Consider the following 8,904-nt stretch of genomic DNA (forward strand, 5'->3'; position numbering starts at 1 on the left):
GTTATACTTCTTTTTAGCAACTAACTGCAGCAGCTTTGCATGATCTGAGAGTAGATTTATAGTAATTTAAGTTATTTTCAGTAAATCTAAACTATTCAGTGTTGCTCTTCATGATTCAACTGACTCATATTTGTATGCAATCTGTAAACACTCTGCATTATTTACTTTCTCCTATAACAACATTTATACACATATCACAGAAGAATTTTTCTAAAATGTTTTGTTTATAGCTAGTAGTTTATGTTTCTAAAATACCCACAAGATTTTTTTTTTTTTACTATATATGTCTCATATTTCATCTAAGGCAGTGTTTCTCAACCCTGGTCCTGGGCGCCCCCCAGCACTGCACATTTTGTGTGTCTCCCTAATCAAACACACCTGATTCAACTCATTAGCTCATTAAAAGAAACTCCAGGACAGGGCTGTCCAAACTCGGCCGGTGTCCTGCAGAGTTTAGCTCCAACTTGCCTCAACACACCTGACTGGAGGCATGGTCTTTGCTGACACTGTTGGTAAACAAGTACATTAGTATTCGATCAAACTTGCTGGCACAGTTGTCAGTCGTTGTTATTTTTACACTATATGATATTATTTTACTCCTTGTTTGGATCATAGTCTTACAATGTAGTCAAATTTAATAATAGATTTTTTAAATACATTTTAATAATGAAAGTCCATCTGGGAAAAAAGTTACAGCATATGGTAAAAACAATTCGGGACAGATTTATTGTGGTTTTCATTTAACAAAAATAAAAATCAACCCCTAGTACACAAAAGTTGAAGACACAAATGTATAGGCCCCATATGCGGAAACTGAATACGATATACACTGATACATAACTGAGTCTGGATGAAGGTTCTGGAGGTCATTGCTGCAGAGCGCGCAGCGCGTTCTCGTCCAGATGCCTCGTGCCCGTATGCGTGCCCGCGACAGCGGTGTGTCCCGGTGGGCTTCTCCTCCGTCTCCAGCAGGTTTGACGGGGACAGACGGGCTGATACGTGAAGAAAGACCGGTCGCCAAGCCTCTTTGTTTATACTTATGAAGATATCGATCGATAGGGCGGGTGATTGACGCCGCTGGTTCAGTGCAACGCGACCATGGCATCAGATAGTACGTATCGCTTTGCTTTAAACGATTTTTAGAAAGCTTTGAATTCATTCCTGATCAAATATCGTTATACACACTATCAGTATGTTTATTAAAGCTCCTTGGTTGATTTTGCGGCATGGCTCAGCGACGAATTTTGCCAGCATCATTATCACCATTCATATCATCATCTCAAAGGGTTCATCTTTTCTACTGTAACGTATATGACATTATAACAACTGACATTTCATTCAAACGATTATAAACACGCCTGGAGAATTTCAAGCGATGTTTTATATAATCCATGTTCTGGCTATTGCTAGTGTTGCAGTTTATTTCCTCACCTGCTGATTGTTATTGCCTTTGAAAATAGTTTTAAAACGTTTATGGTTGGATTTTTAAATCATTCTCATTTTAATCACACATTATAATGGCTTATAGCTATGATTTTGATCGTGTTTCTTCCAATACCTTTTATTTAAACGGCTTTTTAAAATAAATCACTGTCCCCCAAACTGATGTCATTACCATGACAGCAGTTTAGAGAACAATTAATTTTTTTCCAAAAGAAAAAATGGTACGCTTAAACTTTGAAGAAATATATAATATATAAAGAATTATAGGTAATACATATGTTTAGATGTAGATTTATAAGGTGCCTAGCTGTCGCTGAACCTGTTAGTATTTTAGAATTTAAATTCAGAAATGAATTTGAATTTAAAAATGAAATGAATTTAATTTGATTCTTGCAAGTTCAAAGGTAATAGCTAATTAACACAATCCTAATAACGCACAAAAGAAATACACATCAATACAATTTCACTAAAATCAACTTTAAGGTTGTTCAAGGCCCTTATCTTTAATACAGAAGATGTCATAAATATTTTAGCATAAAGCATAGTTTGAAGAAGTCTCATTTTTGTGAGATAGATATATTTGAGTCAGATATCCTCAGCTAACTGAAGAATCACATATCAGTGTCAGAGACAGATTGTGCAACTGTGTTAATCATAGGCTATAGAAATAAACCTTCAGAAAACATGTTTATTTTTGCCCCTGCTGAAAGTCCTTCATTTTCTAAATCAACTTGTTTGATCTCCAATGGGAAATGTAGAACTAAAGTACTAAAAATAGTTAAATTGATAAATCATTAAAGAGATCTATAATGAAATGTAATCGTTTATTTTGCTGTGAGATCTCGGCTACACATACGGAGTATTTCACAAGGGTACTTTCTCCAAACTGAAATTTTTATATCAGCTTAATTTTATAATAGCTTCTGGTTAAACAAGTGCACTCAATAAAACATCAGAAAAAGGCAGGCTACAGAACTGTCACTGGGGCGGTACCCTTTCAAAAGATACTAATGTGTAGTGTACACCTTAGTTAGCCTAATATGTACCTTTGGCTTTAAGTAGTAATATGTACCATTTAGGGGTAAAAAAAAAAAAGTACAAAGATGTACCTCCTCGGGTACCTGTACCTCTTAACTGGGGTATTGCTCCAGTAACCTTTTTCTGAAAGAGAAGAGCCAATTATTATAATGAAGGAGCATTTTAACCTGAACTCTGTTTTCAGTATAAAGGTATTGTTTATAAATGTCAGATCAGGGCAAGTTGTAATGTGTTGTATGTTTTTGTGTTTTGTAATTTTATACAATTTATACGTTTCAGTTTCTATTGGTCAAAATAAGAGTTTATCATTTTTCCACTTTTTGTTGGTTTACAACGTTTTAAAGCTGCAGTCCATAAGTTTTGTCTCTTTGTCGCCATCTCTGTTTGAAAACCTGCAGTTGCAGCTGTGTGCGGAATTATCTTCCTTGCGTGGGTTGTGCTCCGGCACGGCTCCAGCGCGGGTTAATCTAATGTTTTGAGGAGTATGTGTGTGTGGCAGTCAAGTCACTGCACCGGTGTGGATATTTATTGTACTTCGCAATCACAGATTCTAGCATACGTCTTGGAATATATGGGGACAACTTCTTTATGTTTACAGACGTGACGTAATGACGCAGCGGCATGCTCTAATTTCCCGCGAAAACCTACCCGTACCACTCATCAGAAAACATTATTATAAGATAACCGTTGTGAATCGGTCTAAAGTAAGGCGATAGTTTTGAACACTGGCTGGTTATGTACTTGCTCAAATATTGATTTCGGATAATTTTGTAACCAAAAAAAGTTACGGACTGCATCTTTTAATTTGGTTTGGAAGCCATTAGCTTATAATGCATTTGAAATTCAGATATGTTTAAGAGGATTACTTTTTTACTTTCGATAATATTTTTTTTTAAATACGAGAATACTTTTTGTGCGCAAAGAAAACAGTATAAAACACAATAATAATTCCATAAATGATTGACTTTATTCAATAATTTCTTCTACGCACATTCACAACAGCACCATATATGCATGTGATGCTGCTGTAGCAGGAGCCGGCATTCTGACATAAAAAACCTGAATGCGCTGCACCTTGTTTGCAAGCAGAGGAATGCATCATTCATTCATTCATTCATTCATTCACTGACACGGAAGAGAAGGAATTGTTGAATAAAGTCGTTATTTTTGTTTTCTTTGCGCACAAAAGGTATTCTCATAGCTTCATAAAATTAAGGTTGAACCACTGATGTCACATATTTTAACGATGTCCTTACTACTTTTCTGGGCCTTGAACTTGTCAGTTACATTGCTGTCTATGCAGGGTTAGAAAGCTCTCAGATTTAATCAAAAATATCATAATTTATGTGATGAACAGAGATCTTACAGGTTTGGAGCGACATGAGGGTGAGTAATTAATGACAGAATTTTCATTTTTGGGTGAAATATCTTGAATTGAGACTGTAAAAACATGAAATAGAGATTTGGTCTCCCATATTCCATAATGGTGGAGTTCACTTATAATAAATTGGTTCTCTTATTGATCTCTGCTCTATAGTTGGAGGCCTAATAAATATTTTATTTTAATAATATATTTACCCTACTATTACTATAGGCCTATTGTTTTATAACCGGGATGAGATTGTAACTCTTTGCCTGAAATATGCAAATGATCTAATAATTTTTTTATTTTGCATTAGTTCACTTTTATCTCTATTTGCTTTAGTTGATTAGTGATCTCTAGATAGCTCAGATGAGAGGGAAAAAAAAGACCTATAACCTAATTAGTCTAATGGTTGAAGACTGTGGATCCAGAGAGACCAGAATCCTGCCGCATTCCATTCTGTTCTTGGACTAATAATGTTCTCAGACATGAGCAAGACAGTTTCTGGGAAATGGCACCTTTATTTGGTCAGTCATGAAAATTCAGAATCACAAGTCTCTGTTATCAGCTTTTGATTTGTCCTGCAGAGAATGTGCTGGTGTGTTTGAGGTTCATCCAACCCTCCTTTATTTATAGAGTGATTCATTCTCATTTACCTGTGTCTCGGTTCCCCACATCTGCCTTTATTAGAGCGTGACAGTGAGAGACAGGGTGATTATATGATCTCAGGTGGTGTGTGCTTTAAAGGAGGAGACAGAAAAACATTAATCTCTACATGTGAAACATGAAAAATTAGAGAGAGACCCTTCCTATCTTTATAAACACATTTCTAGATGCTCCAGTATACATTATACAACACAAATCCAGGATACAAAGAATTTTGAATCTTAGTAGTGTCTCAGTGTCCTACCTTTTGACCCATCTGTGATTTAGGCTCTGGAAGTTTTTAAAGGAATTGTGTTTGTACATTATATGTTTGTGAGTGAGCTTAAGGGTACTATTTTGTCATTAATTGGTTTACAGATATGATTTTCCAGCAGGTGCATTATTCTGGATGAAACAAATATTTGTGTCCTAAGTAGGCTAGATTTTTTTTTTTCATTTACCTCAAAAATCATCAATTACATTACCATTCAGAAGTTTGGGGTCGGTAAGATTTTCTAATGTTTTTGAAAGAAGAGACTTATGCTCACCAAGGCTACATTTATTTGATCACAATACTGTGAAAACTTGTGAAATATTATTACAATATAAAACAACTGTTTTCTACTTTAATTTATTATAAAATGTAATTTATTAATTTGATGGCAAAGCAGAATTTTCATCATTTCATCATTACTCCAGCTCTCAGTGTCACCCGATTCTTCAGAAATCATTCTAATATGCTGATTTGGCGATTTGGAATAAACACTTCTTCTTATTTTGACAGTTCAAATGCTTAATGCTTATTTAATATTTTTATGGAATTTGTTTTTCAGATTTTTTGACGAATAGAAAGCTCAGAATAACAGCATTTATGTAAAATACAAATCTGTTGTTACATTGTAAATATTTTTTTTTACACCTTTGATTAATTTAATGTGTACTTGCTGAATAAAAAAATATATATTTCCAGCATAAACAACATTTTGTGGGCTTTATGTTTTAAAAAAGGAAAACAATTTGCCAATAGTGTATGATAACAAGTTAATTCAGGGTTTAAAATGTCACCATCAAGGCCTGGCCTGTGAACTAGTGTTCTGAAGCATGTTTTTCTGTCTGTGCAGCTTTGTTTACTCAGGGTGAACCACTTCTGTCCAGGAATTTAGATTTTGTGGATAAGAAATAAAAGAGTGTGCCTTTATGTTTAGAGTATAGTGGATTTTGAGAAGCCTTCAGTTTTCAGCTGTCAGCTGTCAGGAAGGGTGTTAGAGCCTGACAGGAAGCTTACTGCAAAAATGGAGAGAGATGACATCCTGTACCAATTAACTAATGGCAAACCCTTAATGTTGGCTTTCAAACTTTGTGGCATTAAAAAGAATCACTTCACAAAAGCTTATCATTTAAAGTTACGGCAAGTTAATCAGCAATTAAAGGGGTCATATGATGCGATTTCAAGTTTTCCTTTCTCTTTGGAGTGTTACAAGCATTAAAAAGAATCACTTCACAAAAGCTTATCATTTAAAGTTACGGCAAGTTAATCAGCAATTAAATATGGAATGTGTATGCTCATTTGTGTTATATTGTCTTACATTTTAAATCAATGAAATACATATATAAATAAAAACAAATAAACATAAAATCTAGCTATTTAACAAGATTTTTCGATTTGTTGTTCCTCAGTCTAAGCAGTTAGGCTATAATATGATGCAGTTCAAACAAATGACCAGTAGATAGAGATGTTTTACCATTTTCAGGCATGGCAAGACATTTATGGCATTTAAAAAACAATGTTTTGTTATTCCTTAGAGTTTGTCTTTTTCCATCTCCCCATATTTCTTTTTGCGTCTTGTTTAGCAACACAAGCCATTTTTGATTCACTTTTCACTCATTCTCACAGCTGCCACTGTGGCGGTACCTTGAGGTACAAAAGTTAAAAGGTACATCTACCGTATTTACCCCTAATGGTACATATTAGTACCTTAAAAATACATGAAGTGTGTATATTAGTAACTTTTTAGAAGGGTACCGCCTCAGTGACAGTTTTGTACCTTCTAACAGTGTTGAGTGTATATGAGTTAAACATTTAGCTTGTTTTGTATAATAGTTAGTAATTAATAATGGTATAATGATGTTAGATGATATTTAGAGCTTATATGAACTCTGTGCACTCAAGAACAGAAAATCCATGGCAACATGAAATCATGTGTGTTTATGTGAACAAAGCCATGCACAAATCACTCCTCACAGAATGCTTGAGTTGTTTCCAAGGAAACCATCTTGCTCATGCAGTACAGAGGTCTATGTGGGTGTGTGTGAATGTCTGTTTCTGTGCTTACAAGGTCAGTGTGTTCTTGCTTGCGCATGTAGAAGAGTGCAGAGAGAATGGCCAAGTGTTTGGATATGAAATTCACAGCCCTATGCAGCAGTGCATTTAATCTCACTTGAATCTTAAAGGGCAAGTTCACCCAAAAAATGAAAATTCTGTTAACATTTTACTCACCCTAATGTCATTCCAAACCTGTATGACTGACTTTCTCATAAAAACATGAAAGAATATGTTTGGCAGAATGTTGATGCTGCTCTTTTCTATGCAATGGAAGCGAGTGGAGGTTTACTCTTTTCTCGTTCTTGTTTTTATAACCATATTTATCTTTGCTTCTGTTTTTCACACTTGTTTGTGTGAGTGGTAGTTGTGTTCATCTCAGCGACAACTGTAACTGTGCAATTGGCTTGTGTGTGTGGGTGCAGATTAGATGGTTCAGCATAATAGTGTTCAGCTTCAGCCTTTCATTCAACACACACACATGTAAACACACACTCAGAAGTGCCTGCCCTCTCAGACTCAGTGAAATATTCACTCTTATGCAACTTAATGGTCTATTTTACACTTGAAGTGTTCACTTCAAAGCACCTTTGATGAATATGTGTTGAATATGAGGCCATGGTTTCTCCCTATCTGCTGAAGGGCTGTTTTCCACCAGGCAGAGATCAGTCCTACAGTAGTCAACAAATTCCCTTTTAATGAAAATATATTGCAACTGTGAGCAATATGACTAATTGAACTTATATAAACTGGCATCTGCAAATACATTTAGTTATGAATTTTGTTCTGTTGTAGCACATATTTTGAGCAGTGCTGTAATAAATAGCATTCAATTAGCATTTCAGATCACTTTTACAACCCTTTTTAAGGGTATATTTTATGTTATTTTAAAATCCATTAAATAATACATCATAGCAGCAAATAAATTTGGTCAGTGGCACAAAACATTTCAATAATTTTCATTAATTAGAGCAGTTTATATATATATATATATATATATATATATGAGATCTAATCTGATTAGATCTCAATGAATTGTTATTTGTTTTAGTTTTTATATAAATTTTATGCTTATTTCTAGGGTTCAATAATTGATTTTTTCCCCCTTGTTTAAACTACTGTTACAACATTTAAATTTTTTTTAAGTTTTATTCAGCAAGAATGAATTAAATTCATGAAAAACTATCCCAATGTTTCTTGAGCACCAAATCAGCATATTAGAATGATTTTTGAAGGATCATGTGACACTCATGACAGCAATAATATATATTTTTAAATAAATTAAAATAGAAAATTATAATAATATTTCATCACATTACTATTTTTACATTTTTTTTATTAGAGCCTTTTTAAAAAATATATAAAAATCTTATGGATCCTAAACTTTTGAATGGTAGTGTGTCTATATGTAGTAATATAGTGCTGAGAAATAATTTGGAGAGTGCAGTGCCAGATGAATTCAACCATGTGCCTGACAATATGGGCTAAATAAAATGTATGTGCAAAGACATCATTAGCTTCACAATTTATTCTAGGAACTGTAAAATCACAAGGTCTTGGGTAATTTGTGTAACTAGCGGTATTATAAAAGGATGTGTAAAAATGTTAAAGAGTGAAGCTACACTATAATATTTTTATGGCATCTGCATTAGGGGTGGAACGGTTCAACTTACTCACGGTTCGGTTTGTATCACGGTTTTAGAGTCACGGTTTCGGTATGGATCGGTATGTGCCATGTTTAGGGAAAAACTATACTGTCAAATAAAAATAAAGAAAATAAGAATAATCTATCTAACTACAAGCAACAGCACAAATAAATACAATAGAGTAAAAATACAAATAAAATAAACAGTGATTTTCATTTTTTTTTTAGGTAGGTCTAACATTAGTTTTCAGGTACAGAAATTGAATAAAGTAATCAAATGTAAAACAGCATTGCATATTTGACTGTATAAATTAAAGACTAATCTTTATTAAAGTTACAAAAGCTATTCAATCAAGAGCAGTGAGTGATTTCTTTGTTGTTGCTGTTTGATTAATATTAAGAAAGTGCTGTCACTCTAAGAGAATGCTCTGATACAGTACGTTCAGCCGG

Source organism: Sinocyclocheilus rhinocerous, unplaced genomic scaffold (assembly GCF_001515625.1).
Source record: "Sinocyclocheilus rhinocerous isolate Xijiao unplaced genomic scaffold, SAMN03320098_v1.1 scaffold4019, whole genome shotgun sequence".
NCBI classification, from domain to species: Eukaryota; Metazoa; Chordata; class Actinopteri; order Cypriniformes; family Cyprinidae; genus Sinocyclocheilus; species Sinocyclocheilus rhinocerous.